The sequence below is a fragment of the Peromyscus maniculatus genome, chromosome 1, assembly GCF_049852395.1.
Source record: "Peromyscus maniculatus bairdii isolate BWxNUB_F1_BW_parent chromosome 1, HU_Pman_BW_mat_3.1, whole genome shotgun sequence".
Classification (NCBI taxonomy): Eukaryota; Metazoa; Chordata; class Mammalia; order Rodentia; family Cricetidae; genus Peromyscus; species Peromyscus maniculatus.
Genome location: NC_134852.1, coordinates 167450500 through 167467607, shown reverse-complemented (window position 1 = coordinate 167467607; position 17108 = coordinate 167450500). Strand labels below are relative to the sequence as shown.

Genomic DNA, 17108 nt, shown 5'->3' with positions numbered 1-17108 from the left:
GCATTGCTGTTTGCTATTATAGTTATTCTTGTGAATCCGCAGAGGATTGGCTCAGGGCCAAGCTTCAAAATCCATGGGTGTTCAAATTTCTCGTACAAAAATGGCATAGTATCTGAATATAATCTCTGCTTATCCTTCTATAGTCTTTAAATCATTTCTAGGTCACTTATATCACTTAATGCAAGATAAATGCTATACAAATAATAGTTGTATAAACTGAATTTTAAGGGACTTATGGCAAGAAAAATAGACTGTACATGTTCAATATAGGTGGGAACCTTGTAGAACTAACTTTACAAAACCTAAAGGACATGCAATGCAACAATGTCCAAATAAGGAATATTAGAGAGAAGAGTCCATGAAATGGTGGAAACTATGTAGAGTAATGCTCTCATGGCTTCATTTATGTGGATTCAACATTGCAATGTTCAGTATGTGAAAATTCACATTTTGCTTTTTGCAACTTTCTAGAACTTGTTTCCCAAATGTTTTAATCTATGGTGAATTGATTCTAGAGTTATAGAACCCAACGATGGGGAGGGCTGGACTGTCTGCTCTTTGGAACTTTCTGGAATTTGCTCCCCATACCCCAGAACATATTGATTAGTGGCTGATGGATTCTACAGACTTGGAACCTGTGGATATGGAGGGCTGAATATTCTTTTCTTATTGTTAGTTGTTCGAGGAGAAGGGCAAATTCTATCTCCGTGTTTCTAAAGTGTTTCAATCCTGTCTCATTTCTTTGGGATTGAAAACATGTATTTCAAGCCTTTGAGAGACTCTTAGCTTTTCTTGTCCCATCTCTGCTTCTCAACTCTATCTTGTGTCTCTTTAAATGACTCCCCACTTCCTCCCCCAGAGATAAAAAAGGGGAACAGATGGATGAGGATGAGATCAAAATTCAGGAAGAAACTTGGGTAAACAGTTTCCATTAGCCTCTCTTTTCATATCAATCTAGAGAGAATAGGGGAGATGGCAAACAAGGAAAAAAATAATGGTTTGGATTAAGCAGGGCTTTTACATGCACCAGCCCTTCAGAACAGCTCGTGTCTGGGCAGAGTCTGTGTGTGCCCTGTCCTCAGGAGCACAGAAAGCAGGTAGACCGGTGGTGGAATGAAAGTGTCCTCATCCCACAATTGAGCTTTTCTGATATTCCTTTTAAACACAGCAAGTGCTTGTGCCCCACGTGCATTGTGGTCAATTTTTTTCCTGGAATGGCTCACCTTTTCTGGCTCCCCAAGATAGGAGAAACGTTTTGAGCACAGCTGCTTGTTTGGGTTGATACAGGGGCCCAGAGAGACATTTATTCATTCCTTTTTGAAGACCGCTCTTGTCATCCCTCTGAGGCTACTTCTTGCCAAAGTGGCTGCTGTCTGGCAACCACATGGGCCAGGATGGTCAAGTTTCAAATGTCACCATGCAAATTGCAGTTTTAAACCAAAATCAAGGCTTGAAATGCCAGACTTTAAATGTCCCTCAAATACATGTTTTTCTCAGCTATGAACTTGCCACAGAAATAAACAACAATTATGTAGAAAACACCTCTCCTATCTTTCCCATTCTCTACCCAGTACCAAAACTATTTCATGGAGTGTTTGTGATAAAAAGATGTCTCAGTGTGGCCCACTTAGTACTTTGAAGCATAGAAATGAAAGACGGTAGGGCACACATACCACAGAACCACAGAATGACAGAGTCATCACTGTCCTAGTTTTCTGAGTCACGGTGACAGACACAAGGGGATTGATTTTAAAGCTGCTGATGACACATCATCAAGACAGCAGAGCATGGCTCTGCTTTAGAAAAGAGACCTAAAGAATCTTCCCTTATGACTCGCAAAGGAGCTTGGAATTTAGACCTTGCTTTTATGTTTTAAGAAAATGGAAGCAAATGACATGGTCTATATGGAAGATCAAGAGTCACACCTCACCCAGGATCTTGGAGATGCTCCAGTAGGCAGATGGGGGATGAACTTGTTGTTCATGGTTTGGGGCATTGGGTCAGTTGCTACAAGGGAGATTTTACCACCAAGAATGAACCAAAGCCAACGTCACTGTTTAGGCTGCTTTATTCAGATTCTTCACCAGGAATGGCAAATGAGTGAAGCTAACTAAAGCAGAAGGCCACGTTCATTGTTTTCTGAGGGGCCCCAGAAGAGTTTTCCTAGCGTCATTTGGTCACAGAACCCAGTTGTTTGCTTTCTTGCTTCTGCAGTTCCTCATCCATTTCTGGATCCAGAGGAATCAGGAAAACAGAGTGAACTCTCCAAGAACAAGGGCAGCTTTTAATAATGCTTAGAGAAGAGTGCCTGTCTCACAGGCTGCTGAGATTCTATTTGTTCCTTTGAGAAAGCAAGTCATTTGAGTTGGAACTTACCAGGTGAAAGAGGGAACAAAAGACCCAGTATGACTCAGAGTCTTCCGCTGAAGCAATCAAACCAACAAACAGAAAATAAATCTGTACTCTGTGTCCTCACTGAGTCACGGCATTAGTGAGTTCTCTAGGATGAACCCCACTGGGATGATTTCTTTCTACCCAAACCTATTTCCTGTAGTTGCTTAGACTGTGTGCTCCGGTGAAGTCAGCAGACTGCAACACGCTAATGAGTAGAGACAGTTTGATTTCTGTGCAGCATGGAGATAGTGACTTTAAGAAGTAAAAATATGGGTCTCTCCATAAAATCCAAATTCTCAATAAATAGTAGATATTTTTTTGATACAACTTTGCCTCAAATATTGCAAGGGTCATATTTATACTAAAATATTCACATTTTACATGGAAATGCTAAGGATATTAATTGTTCTTCTGAAACAATTTTAGCTGGGATCCAGTCTAGTATTTTACCCAGCAATCCTTGTGCCATATCACACCAAAACTATAAAACTTCATGACTCCTGAGTATAATTGCTATGGATATCACTCTGTATGCTGTGAATGTGTTGCTCTGATCTGGTTGATAAATAAAATGCTGATTGGCCAGTAGCTAGGCAGGAAGTATAGTATAGGCAGGACAAGCAGAGAGGAGAATTCTAGAAACAGGAAGGCTAAGTCAGGAGATGCTGCCAGCCGCTGCCAGGAGAAGCAAGATATAAAGATATCGGTAAGTCAAGAGCCATGTGGCAAGGTATAGATTTATAGAAATGGGTTAAATTAAGATGTAAGATCTAACTAACAAGAATCCTGAGCCATTAGGCCATACAGTTTTAATTAAGATAAGCCTCTGTGTGTTCACTTGGGTCCAAGCAGCTGCAGGACTGGTGGGTGAGAGAGATTTGTCCTGACCAGGGGCCAGGTGGGGCACAGGAAAAACTTCAGCTACATGTACTATTTTTAAGAAACCAACTAGGTTTCTCTGGATTATGTTCCTTTTGCCTGTATAACTTGGCTCCTGAATACTGGCCTGTCCTAGATGGAGGCCAGGTCCTGCTCAGCTGGTGACAGCCATCCATGGCCACTCCTCCAGGGAAGTCTGAGGTTTAAGATGCTGTTGTTGGCTCTGCAGGAGTGTGTTGTTTTCCTAGGCTCTGTGGAGACTTACAGGCATCTACTTGGCCTTGTGTTGGTATGCACTGTGTTGTGCTCTTAGGAGTGATGGGCATTTGGAATGCTTCACTGGCTTTCTCCTCCTATGTTTGTTTTAGGACTCTTTTTTTTGTACTTATTGTCTTAGGAATCTTCTTTTGTACATATTCAATATATGTTCCCACCACCACCAATGGCTGGTCAGCCATCATAACTTAAAAACTCACCTTTAAATACATGCAGACCAACAGAACAGAAAGATGTAAGTATAGAAGTGAGGAGTACAGTTGAGTAACAAAAGTGCCCTTTGATAATGATTTCTGTTGGCTCCAGGGAGATTACCTTGTAGACCCCTGAACAAATGGGTTTGTTTTAGAATATAACTTGGAGTTGGGCGATGGTGGTGCATACCTTTAATCCCAGCACCCAGGAGGCAGAAGCAGGCAGATCTCTGAGTTCAAGACCAGCCTGGGTGCTGGGATTAAAGGTATGCACCACCATCACCCAACTCCAAGTTATATTCTATGTAACTCCAAGTTATAAAGAGTGAGTTCCAGGACAGGGCTACATAGAGAAACCATGTCATAACTTGGGACAGAATGCATTGTTGGTATATCATGAAATGAGTAAAAAGTGCTGGAACCTGGGACTTTTGACTCTCCAGTGTTCTCTTTCTTCATTGACTCATTGATTTGAAAAGAGTTTTGTGAGTACATACTGTGAACAAAGTATGTCCTGGGGATTTAATGGTGAACAGGATGCAGCTCCTGCCTGCAGCTGGCTGTGTGAAGGTGGATGAAAGCCTGATGGAGACACATATAAACAGCTGAATAAGGATAATACAACCTAGGATAAATACCACAAAAAGATAATTTTGTCTTATTTTGGTGTAACAGAGAAAGGAGTGGAAAGAGATTGGGTGGCAGAGGAGAAATAGACCTTTTTGAGGGATAGCAAAGTGGAGTCCTCAAAGGGCATGAGGAGCTTACATAGATGAAGAAGTGCAGGAAGAGTGCTCCAGGACTGGGAAGATTGTTCAGTGGGTAAAAGCACTGGGTGCAGGTCTGCCAAGTTGAGTTGAATCCCTGGGACCCTCATGTGGGAAGAGAGAACTGACTCTTGAAAGTTGCCTTTGGTTTCCACATGCATATCCCTCACATGCATAATAAACTTACAAAAATTTAAAAGAGTTGTTTTGATATAGTTATTTATTTGAATGTCTCAAGGTGAAAACTTACCACCTTAGTCTAGAGTTATTGTAAAATGAAGTAAAGGTACAATATAGAAAGTTGAGGATGACAAAAATGAATCAGGGGCTAGATCTTTCAGGGCTAGAAATAGTTAAGAATTTGTATTTTGACTAAAGAACAATGGGAAGCCAACAAGGGATCATGGGAGTTTTGTATCCATATTTCCATGGCAGATCCCTACTATGGCTGCAAATTGAATAAAGAAAGAGAAAGGAGGCTAGACCTAAGTTAGGTGGCCAATTTCGAAGAATATCACTCATTCATCCAAAATGATTCTGAGAATGATTGGGAAAAGATGTTAGATATAGAAAAAGTGTGTGTGTGTATACACATCTACCTTTTGAAGATGTAGAATAGATTGGACTGTAGTGGAAGCGTGAGTTTGGTGGTCTAGGGTGAAGGGAGATGTCAATATCTTGGGAAACAGGGCTGGAAGAAGAACTGAGTTGGACTAGACAGAGAAGTGATGAAACTTGAGAAGCTATCATCTTATTTTAGAATTTCCACATGGCAAGTGGAATGGCCTTCTACCTCAGTTCAATTGAACCCAACAGTAAAAACTAGGGTTATAAAAATTATGGCAGGGCATTTCATGTTGTTGAAAGCTCCATTCTTCTTTTCCTTCTCATAGCAGCTCAAGGGAAGTAGGGAAAGATTTTCCCCCTTTAAAAGTGAGGAGCAGCCCCCCCCCCTTGTGTTTTTGTCTAGGATATGATAATATGACCACATCTACATCATCACTAGTAGCCAGGGCTCAGCAAGATTAATTTAACCCTGAGCTTCATAGGTTGGGATCAACCATGTGAGCTCTATTGGGATGTTTACAAGCTTAAAAACTTTAGTTTATCAATAGAAGGAAGATGCTTATTAGGGATGGAAGCTAAAATTCTGTGGGAATTTGTCCAAAGGGTTGTTGGAAAATAGAGTAGGGAATGAATGATCATTCCTGGTAAAACACAGTGGAAACATTCACAGAAGCCAAGGGCTTCAGTGAAACTCTAGTTTCCTTAATAGCAAAATATCATAGACTGACTTAAACAACAGAAACTTATCACTCATAGTTCTGAAGGATGGGAAATCTAAGATCAGAGTGCAGGATGATTTAGTTTGTGGTGAGGTGAGGGCTGTCTTCCTAACTTCCAGACAGCTGCCTTCTCCAGGTATCTTCATATGCCTTTGCCTTAGTTCACTGCTTCCTCAATGGGATATTCTTTCTTCCTCTTATTAAGAGGGTGTTATGATCCCATCCTTACTAACCTTATGCCCTCCTAAAATTCCTATCTCCAAATATATTTGTTCACATTGAGGATTTGGGCTTTAATACATGAGTGGGGCTGGAGGATCACCAATCTCTATAGCAGACTGAGACCCTGAGTCATGAAGGAGTATTTCCAGGTGGAGAATGAGGAGGTGGGGTAGAGGAGAGCAGCTGTGTATGGGGAGTGCACATAGGGAAAGCTGGTACAGAAATGGTAACTGAAGTGCATGTAGCTTGTTATGTGTATAGAGGTGATGGGTCATGAAACTAAATACTGAACTTGTCAGGATGTGAAGGAACATGAATGCTCATCTGCTATGAAATAAAGAAAGCACACCACAGTTCAAAATGTTGAAAACAGAGATTCCATACAGGTAGCATGGACATACGTGCGGAAATCACAAGGTGAGTGAGATTTTTCACAATATTTGCAATTATTCAGCCATTTTATTACCATCAACTTGCACAGGTTGCAAGCTTCAAGTAAAGAAGTCTAAATCTATTCTGAGTACAGGAAAAAGCTGCTCCTCAAGAGGAATTGTGGGTTTCCTCAGCTGTATTTACATCTACCCTCTGAGCATTTCTGGATTGATTTCACAGCCACACAGGAGTATTTGTGGCTTGAATTCAGCATGTGAAAGAGAACTTGTGTCCAACTCTATAACCTTTATTTGTGCCCAAGACTTCAGGCAATGAGGGGAAAGTAAGTTGAAGAAAGACTTGGAGGAATTCAGTTAGTTAATTTTAGTGGACTTGGATTAAGGCTGAGGAAAAATATTTTAAGCCATTAAATGGAAGAATTTAGACAGCTTTAAGTATACATACTTTGGTTTTAGAAAATTATCTAGTAAAGAGTTCTGAGAAATCTATACTATGTCTGATGTGATGGTACTATTGTTTGTCAATTTGACATGGTCTAGAATAATCTAGGAGACAAGCCTAGGCATTCCCATGAAAACGTATTTAGATTGTTATTTGAAATGGAAAAGTTTACCCTAAATTTGGGTGTCACAATTCCATGGGGTAGGATCCCTTCAAGAAAGTGAGCTGAGCAACAACATTCATCACTCTGGGCTTCCTGACTGCAGTTGCAATGGGACTAGCCAGTCTCCTACACCTGCCAAAGGACTTCCTTCCTTCCATGTCTTCCCTGCCATGATGTAGTGATTTTCTTGAACTGTAAGCTAGAGAAACTCTTCTTTATGTTAGCTGCTTATTGTCTGGTATTTGTTCACAGCTAAGAGAAAACTAACTAAATACACTTAACTACTTAACCTGCATACTTTAACTTTCACCACTGTGAAAAGTTAATTAGGACAACTAGATATTGGTAAGATCCTTCTCCATTGTATTATATCACAGTGATAAGATAGTAACTGTGTCAGCCAGGGATATGGGTACAGCAGTGGCCATAAATAAGAATTGTGCTTGCTTCCATGATCTTAGAGTCTTAGAGGTTGTTCATCTCTAGAAAACCAAGGTACATATTAAATTTGGTTGTCATTGTCCTGAGCATCATCTATTAAAATGTAGAAAGCTTTTGTCAACATTATTCCTGAAGTTTGCTTTTAAATTCTGGCTGAGTATCAGCATGTCTGTGTCCAGGATTTGTAGCCCATTTTGGTCTCTTTTCCTCTACTCTCCATCCTTGTCAATCAATCCTTTCTGAAAACTTTGCGTCATTTCCTGGTCTCTGAAAATCACTAGGGTTTATATTAGCTCTGCATTTCTGTCCTCCTCTGTTCTCCTACCCACCTTCCTCTTACCACTCTTGGCCAATCTCACACGTGTCTTGTTTTATTATTTCTTTTCAATCTCTTCCTAATTTACCACTATCGTCCTACATGGTAGAGATCTTTCTAGTCACATGACATCATGACATGCTTTTTTTTTTTTTAAATTAAGCTATGTATAAATTAAGGATGAATTCTTTCTCCTCCCTGTATGAACATTAAAGAACCCAGATCTTACTGTTCAGTACATCTTGCTTTCCTAGGGAGTATGTTTTATTTTCAAGTGCTTAGGGGGCTGTGTGAGTAGACTTCACAGTATTTCCTTAGTCTGTCATGAAGACAGTGGAGAAAATATCACTTGTTTCCCTAATGTCTTCGAGATTCTAACATATTCTTCCCTACTGTGTCTAGCTAGGGCTTGGAGTTTACAGACTTTATTTCCCAGGTTACTTGGAAACTGGTTTTCTGTTGTTGTGTCACATTAGGAGACACTAGCAAGGAATCAACAGATGGGAAGAAGTATGCTTGAGGCTTTAGGACTGCTGAGTGTGCTGATTCTTGACTTTAGGAAAAACTAGACTAGTTCAGTGTTCTCATTCTTAGCTAATGGGATGTCTTGTCTACACTTGAACAGTTAACTGAAGTGTATGCCCAACCTTGTGGCAGCAACTTGTTGTAACCAGAGGCTTTTCACTGTCCTGTCCCATCTTGAATCCTCTTTTAAGTAATCACTCAGAGGCTTTTATTAATCACAAATGCTTGGCCAATGGCTCAGACTCATTACCAGCTAGCTTTTACATCCAAATCAACCCATTTCTATTATTCTATGTTTTGCCACATGTTTTGTGGTTTTACATGTGTTCTAATACATCTTGTTCCTCTGGCAGCTAGCTGGCATCTGTTCCTGACTCCACCCTTCTTCTCCCTGTATCTCTGCTTGGATTTCCTGCCTGACTCTATCCTGCCTTGCTATAGGCCAAAACAGCTTCCTTATTAACCAATGGTAATAAAACATATTCATAGCACACAGAGGGGTTATCCCATAGCAGCTTGTCTTCACAAGAGTCATTCAACTAAATACCAGCAGCCTCTTGATCTCACTATTCTGTTTTGCAAGATTTTCATCATCTTTCAACATCAGTATCCCAAATTAAATCTCCCCTGTTTGCAACACTTATAATGCAGTGGTTCTCCATCTTCCTAATGTTGGGATCCTTTAATACAGTTACTCATGTTGTGGTGACCTCCCAACCATAAAATTATTTTTGTTGCTATTTCATAACAGTAATTTTGCTATTGTTATGAGTTGTAATGTAAATATCTGTGTTTTCTGGTGGTCTTAGGTGGGGTCACAACCCACAGGTTGAGAAACACTATCATAATGGGTTCCATTGCCTCAACTGATTATATTAAAACAGAGCATGGTGGTAACAGCAGAAATAATGTATTTTATTTTCCTTTTGTTTATGACAAGTTTTATTATTAAGCAAAGGATACCTGTTAGATAACTCTTTCATGTGTACCAGGAAACAAAATGCCTTGGATGGACTGGTTTTAGTAACTTCTTCACTTTTGTGATGAAATAGTCTGACAGAAGCAACTTAGGAGATGAAAGATTTATTTTGCCTTACAACTGCTGAGAATACAGTCCATCATGGTAGGATATACATGGCAGCTTGCAGGGTAGACATGGTAGAAAGAACAGAAAACTTGTTGGTCATATGACATACATACTCAGGAAGCAAACAGCAAAGTAGGGCAGGACTGTAAACCCTGGGGGCTTGACCCAATGACTCTCCTTCAGTGAGGTTCTGCATCCTAAAGGTTCTACAACCTTCTTAAGCAGCACTAATCTGGGCAGCAAGTGTTCAAACAAGTGAGTCTATCGGGTACCTTTCATAATCACACCACAAATTCAAACCTCTGGCCTCCATAGGTTCCTGGTCATCTCCTGTTGCATAATGTATTCATGTCCATTGCTTTCAACATTCCTTATAGTGTTCAAGAATCCAAAATCTAAAGTCATTTCTTAGAGCTAAGGCAGTCACTTACCTGTGAGTTCTTATAAAATAAAAAGCAAGTTATATGTTTCTAATACATAACAGGACAGAGTAAAACATTCCAAAAAAGAAGCATGAACAAAAACAAGACTGAAAACCAGCAGGGTAGACATGAAATACTGTAATTCCATGTCTGACATTTGGGATTTGTGATAGAATCATTTCAGATACAAAGGGCTTAGATAGTCCTTCTACATCTCTGGTGCCTATAGATTACATAAACTCTTTCTTAGGCTGCTTCTACTCTGTTTATACAGTTTTCTTAATTAAAACCCCATGGTTTTGTCCTGTTGAACATTCCAGGATCTCGATGGTAAAGGAGGTTCTACCTTCACTACTTCATGTAGTGGCTCTAGGGCCTCTTTGGAGGGACTCCAACCCTTGTCACTCATTGCTTAGCATCAGCAGCTCTTGAAATGGTGGTAGAAGATTCCATGCCACCTTCAAGCTTGTATCTTTTATGCCTCCATATCAAATACCATGTGGACAGCATTGTTAAGTTCTATTGGCCAGCTCAAGATGTAGCCTGACCCCCTTGGAACCCAGTTGCCTCTGTTTCTGTATGTTGACCCTGGGGAAATACTTCCTGAGTTACTTTCCAGGAGCAAGACACCAGTTTGGCATTCTACACCTAGACTTTCTCCTTTGAAACAAATTTGCATGCTCACAAGTTGGAACATTTGATTTGTGGGGTCTAGCTCTCAGTGCACCTTTCTTATTGTTCCAGTACACAACAGAAGGTTCTCTTTAATAAGATTTACAAATGCTTTGAGATCTACATCCTTCTTTTTACAGCTTCAAGTTTACTCACACACCTTTCCTCAGTAAACTTCACATTTTTGGCTTGTTTATGTTGCTCTTTCTCACTGTAGATCAGAATGAGAACAGTGTGCACACCGGAGCACAGCCTCAATGTTATCATGACTAGAAAGTTTCTTGTCCAGGGAAGAAAGACTCATGAGCGCCCCACCTCTAGCTCTAGCTGGAGGGCTATTGACAGTTGATAGCTTCTAGCAGAGGAAGAGTCTCTTCCTTTCTTCCTTCCTTCTTTTCGCTGGTAGGTTGACCATGCTCCAGAGTATGGCCCCACAAATTGGACTAGATAGAGCATTAAAAAATGGAGGATATGAAATTTGGAGGGGATTAGGCTAGATCTTGGAGTAGGTAAGGGAAAGAGTAGGAATGCATGATTAAAATTTATTTTATGCATATGAAATTCTCAAAAATTAATAAAAATTAAAAAAAATTTCCTCCAAAAACAAACAAACAAACAAACAAACCCCAACAAGTTAAGCCATTACTTCTGACTAGAGCTTCATTCAACTCTTTGAAACACAGGCTGACTACAGACAGACTCTTAGACAAGATACAGCCTGAATGGCCTCCACCCTTGCTCCACATAGAGTCCTTGTTACTCTCTAAAACTTGATGAGCACCCACAATTTTCTCTGCCTTTTGTCCTTTTAAGTTCCTCTCTTAAGAGCTCATGGCATTCTGCTTACAGAATCTGAGGGCTTTTCTAGCCTACAGTTTCAAACTTTTCCATTTTCTTCCCACAAACCTGTTCCAAAGGCATAAGGTCTATGTGGTCAGATTTACCACAGCAATGACTCTGCTTCACAGTACATCATAGTTACTGTCTTAGTACTTAGTACTATATAATACTCAGACAATATCAACTCAAGAGAAGGGTTGACCAGGCACAGTGGCACATTTAATCCCAGCACCAGGGAGACAGAAGCAGGCAGATGTAAGTCCAAGGCCAGCCTGGTCCACAAAATAGGTGCCAGGCCAATCAGGGCCACAGAGTGAGATCCTGTCTTGAAGTGAGGGAGGGAGGGGAGAGGTAAGAGGAAGAGAGGAAGAGAGAAAGAAGGGTTTATTTTGGCTTACAATTTTAGAGTGATACAGGGAGAATATGGCTGCTGGAAGGGAAGACATCATGGCAGAGTGGCAGGAGCAGAAGGTTGGATGGTCACATTGTGTCTGTACTCAGGAAGCAGACACCAAACAGAAAGGCGACCCAGGCTATGCATTCTCAGCTCCACCCCTCTCTCCAGTAAAGCCCTACCTCCTACAGTTCTACAACTTGTCCAAATGGTACCATCACCTGGGGGTCAGTTCAAGAAATCAAACCCATGGATTTGATTATATTATAACAGAGGTCAAGGGTAATCCATCTTATAAAAAATGGATCTAGAAGTTGGACAAGAAACACCATACAGAAGAAAAGAACACTGTACTTAAAAGTCAAAACTCCTAACTTCAAGTCTACCTTCTTTACTAGCTACATAATGATGGGCCAGCCTCGAATTCTTTTTGACATTCCATGTCATCATTCATAGAAATGTGACCTCATTATCATGCAATCATAATAGAGATGATATGAAGATATGTGTGGTGTTGGTGTGCTTCAGGAGCTGAGTGCTTTCCTTGCATGTGCCCAGTTCTGAGTCTGATCCACAAATAGGAAAGACACTGAAAAACAATATTTTTTTTCCTTTGAAAGTAGAAGGGCACTCTGGGAGGAAATGGAAAAGGAAGGAGAGTCAATTTGTCTCTTAATGCAGGCAACTTTCAGCCTGGTAAAGTAGAAAAAGTATATGTAGAAATATGTCAAATTCACATTTCTCTAAGGGGAGCTATGTTTTTACCCTTAGTTTGATGCCAGCCTAGTTAATGATTTTTCTAAACAGTTATGCAGCTATAGGCACTTAAGTATTCAAGAGGGCAATATGTGAAAATTACTCTTAATCAAGATTAAGGCAGTAAGCAATCTTTGTTTGTACAATCATTCGAGTAACTTGGTTGGAAATGCCTGGCCATTTTGTGACCTCAGTTTCTGAATCTGTAACCGGGGAGCAGCATGCTGACTTGCCTCCTGAATGTGCTACTGTGCATTAATTACCTGCATGTGATTGAGGAGTGTCCTCAAGACGAGCCCTGAAATGCCGAGTGTTCTTGCTGATAATAAAGCAGGTACATTCTTGATGGAGTTGTCATGAGGATTAATGATTTAATTGCATCGAAGTGCTCTGATATTCTTAGATGAAAAGCACCATATAACTTTGAAGAGGAATATTATTAAGTAGCTTCTGCTTTGTTTCCCTGAAGAGCAGCTTCAAAGTAGGCAATGTCGATTTGCCCATGCCTAGCCAAGCACTTCCATCTCCACTCAATATGGCAGGAACTTAGGGTTTCAGAGGAAGCCTGGTCTAGGGTGATTAGGAATTTCTTATATTTTTTCTGTAGTTGGCTCATGGGGTCACTTGGAGATGCAGTCTTCACAGTTGTCAACTAATAAGATAATTTGGAATTAACCAGTGCAAACACTTTTCTATTGGTGAGAACAAAGTCTAGTTCTGGTGTTTATACTAATCTACCTCTTCAAGTGGCCGCCACCTCCAAATGCTCCAGTCTTACTGGCTTCGGTTCAGTTTCTTCTACTTTCTGAACTCTGTTTTGCTTTTGACTTTTGTGTTTTCATTTTTAGCTTTTTAAAAGAGTGGGCATGCACTGTTTTTCTTCTGAATATCAGTTCATTACTTTTCTTCAGTGGCCAGGCTCTTATGACTAACCCTTCCTCTTGGCTGTTTCTTTCTGCCACACCAATCTTTCTGTTTGTCATTAGTATTTATTAGGAAATCCATATATCTTGTAATTTACTACCTTAATTACATGTTGTTTGCTCCATGCTACTAAAGTGTAAATGTATAGTGATGTAGACTTTATCTGTTTTATCCTCTGCCTTTCAACTGTGGCTGACTATAGCAGATATTTGGAGAATGCATTGTTTATGATTTTTTTTTTTATGTATCCACCAAAATTGCTTAGTGGCCATCAGTAAATTAGGTTAGCCTTAAAAAACCTGTAACATAGGCTGTGCTGGCTAGTTTTATGTCAACTTGACACAAGCTAGAGTCACCAGAGAGGAGGGAACCCCAAAAGGGAAAATGCCTCCAGAAGATCCAGCTGTAGGCAAGCCTGTAGGGCATTTTATTATTTAATGATTTATGAGGAGGGCCCAGGCTGTTATTGGGTGGTGCTCCTTCTGGGCTGGTGGTCCTGGGTTCTATAAGAAAGCAGACTGATGCTGTGGGATGTTCTGTATCAAATGTGTTGCTCTGATTGGTCAATAAATAAAACACTGATTGGCCAGTGGCTAGGCAGGAAGTATAGGCGGGACTAACAGAGAGGGGAAAAGAAAGAACAGGAAAGCAGAAGGAGACACTGCCATCTGCCACCATGACAAGCCGCATGTAAAGATGCCCGTAAGCCATGAGCCACATGGCAAGGTATAGATTTATAGAAATGGGTTAATTTAAGATATAAAAACAGTTAGCAAGAAGCCTGCCACAGCCATACAGTTTGTAAGCAATATAAGTCTCTGTGTTTACTTGGTTGGGTCTGAGCAGCTGTGGGACTGGCGGGTGACAGAGATTTGTCCTGACTGTGGGCAAGGCAAGAAAACTCTAGCTACAGACTGAATAATCCACAATGAGCAAGTCAGTAAGCAGCATCCCTCCATGGCCTCTGTATCAGCATCTTCCTCCAGGTTCCTGCCCTGTGTGAGTGCCTGTTCAGACTTCCTTCAATGATGGACTACAATGGAAGCGTAAGCCAGATAAACCTTTTCTTTCACAGCTTGCTTTTGGCCACAGTGCTTCACTGGAGCAATAGAAGCCCTAGCCAAGACAGTAGCCTTGGATGCAAGTTGGAAACTTCTTGAAAATTTTCTAAAAATTTCTAATTATCAAACCAGTTAGCTGTAAAAATGGAAGACTGGGAAGCGAACACTGTGAAACCTAAAGTCCTTTTGCCTGAAATATAAGGCGATATCATAGGTATTTTCTTTTCTACACATTTGACCTTGGAATCATATTCTCTGGATCTCAGCTTATTTTTACCTTTCTAAAAAGAGTGTGGAGGGGGAGATATAATACCATGCTTGGGCAGGAGTTGGTCTGCAAACTAGCCATTCCCCACTTTGTGAATTAAGTTTGGTTGGAGAATAGCCCTGCTTGTTCATTCCATGTTTTCTATAGTTGCTTTTGAACCTGGACAGCAAAGCTGAAAGTGTTTACTATCTGGCCCTTAGGAAAAAGCTTACAATGGTCTGTCCGAGAGCTCTGAGAGAGAGAAGTAACAAGAACTTTTGAATACACAAGCTTAATCCCAGGAATCACTGGTGGCAGCTCCCTTTTGGAACTTTGAAGAATGAGGTAAATCCTAAGAAGTAAGCCAATTATCTGGAAAATTCAAGAAAATATGCCCAGACTAAATCTGGAGCATTTTTACTGTTAGATGACCTTTGTTTGAGTAAATGGCATCCTGTAACTGTGACAACTTTTCTGAAGAGAGATGATTTTATCAGCACATACACTCCAGTCTTCAGCTTTAGTTGGAAGAATTGGGAGGAGACAGAAGAGAGAGAAAATCCGGGATGCTTAATGTCCGTGGAATTTGTTAATTGCCCCAGTAACAGCAGTGGTGTAACTGTAACGTAAGAGTGGGTTGGGAAGGTTGGGCTGGGGGGACCTACAAGGGGGATGATGTCTTATTCTTGCAGCAACCTGGGAAACAAGAGCTATTATCTCAGTTTTGCAGATAAACGCTCAGTGCTCTGGAGGACTGCAGCAACTTTCCCAGGGTCCCCTCGGTGCTAAGAAGTGGCATAGAATTAGAATTCATGTCTGTTTCTGCCTTCCCAGGAGGGCAGCAGTTAGAGATAAGGGCTGTGCATTAAATACAGGAAAAGTGGAGCTTCAACTCAGAGGCAAAGTGATTTCGCACGGGCTTCCCTGTAGAGTGACCCCACACCAGGTGCTTGTGGCTGGGTGCTGTGGCCGGGAGCCCCCTGAGCTGCCGTGACTCACAGTGGGAAGTGTGAACCTGGACTCCGGGTGTTTCTCTAGGAGTAAGGTGTACATTGATAGAAAGAGCCAGGACAGTGAAGTGCTTTCTCTGGAACCGCTCTGTTCATTTGGAATGCCTGCAGAAGTTGCCTACCAGCAAGTTTTTCAGGTGACTCACATTCTTTGCAATGACAGCTCTTGAGAAAAGCCTCCTTTTAAACCTTCCAGGACTTTGGTCAAAGAGTAGGGGACCTGCTAGTAGAGGTTTTGGCACTGTCAGAAGCACCAGCCAATCAGAGTGTCCTCGTCATGCACTCTGCCACTTGCTCAATATGTCTTGTGTTCTTTGCTTTCACTCTGACAGTTTCTGAGTCTCAGAGGACCAGGGAATTTTTCTTTATCTTTTTATTTCCTCTCCAAGTTATATATACATATATATACACATACATACATATATATTTATAAATCACACACATATTTATTTATGAGGAAATTGCTGAGTGGGGGCTACCTAGAGGAGGTTGAAGAGCATCTATTAAAAGAAGAAGAAGAAGAAACAGGGCTGAATAATTTTTTTGTGCCAGTTTTGTTACTCTTTATGAACTCTTAAACAAAAATATTGGCGATTTGTTCAGTCTTTCCCCCTTTGCTAATATTTAAAAGTATTCAATTAAGATTTTCTAATGTGTCCAATGAGTTAAACTGTCCTATAGTGTTAGGAAAATATTATACGTATAAATAAAATACGCTAAAGCATTAAAAAGCTATTACACACACTGAACATAAAGTGGCAGAGTAATGATGGATCCCACCATGCAGGAAACATATTCAAAAATATTATCTTCCTGGTAATGAAATGCCATCCGTTTCATTTTAAGCTAAATATGTTAGACATATCAGTGGAGTCTGTGCTGACACAGCAGTGAGTTGAAATTGAAAATCTGAAATTATATATATGATTGGACACAGTGTTAAAGTAATTTATAGGAAAAACCACGAATGTGCTGGGTCTGCACCTTCTGGTGAACTCATTTTATAGAATCAGATAGAGGAAAACTCTACCATTTCTAATGTGCAGTTAGAATGGCAGCCCGCCAGGGCCCCAATATATTCAGTTTGAAAAGAGGACAGACAGAGACAGGGGTTAGGGGAGGGAGGGGCTGGGAAGGGGAGGGCAGCAAGGGAAAGAGGTGGCAGGGTGGGCCATGGAGACAGGGAAAAGCTGGGCCAGAGAGGCTTGCTTCAAATTACTGCAATTCTGCATAAGCCATCAAGAAAATGGCATTGGCTTTCATTGCCCTGACCTAATGGGAGATAGCATAGGAGCTGCATTAGTGATCAGGACAAATGGGAGATAATAGGAGACCTGGGAGGGGGCTGGCTTCAACCAGACTGTTGCTGGGTGCTCGGTGACTCCACTCACTGTGGTG

The 17108-nt window shown here is 40.8% G+C and overlaps 1 long non-coding RNA gene across 1 annotated transcript in view; it reads left to right on the top strand.

Annotated features, from left to right (window-relative positions):
* The window catches only part of LOC121826871 (uncharacterized), an 85381-nt gene that overhangs the window by 54254 nt on the left and 14019 nt on the right, over nt 1–17108 (top strand). Inside the window, exon 3 of the long non-coding RNA XR_013047670.1 lies at nt 14922–15045. This is a non-coding gene — a long non-coding RNA (uncharacterized LOC121826871). The remainder of the gene's footprint in view (nt 1–14921; nt 15046–17108) is intronic.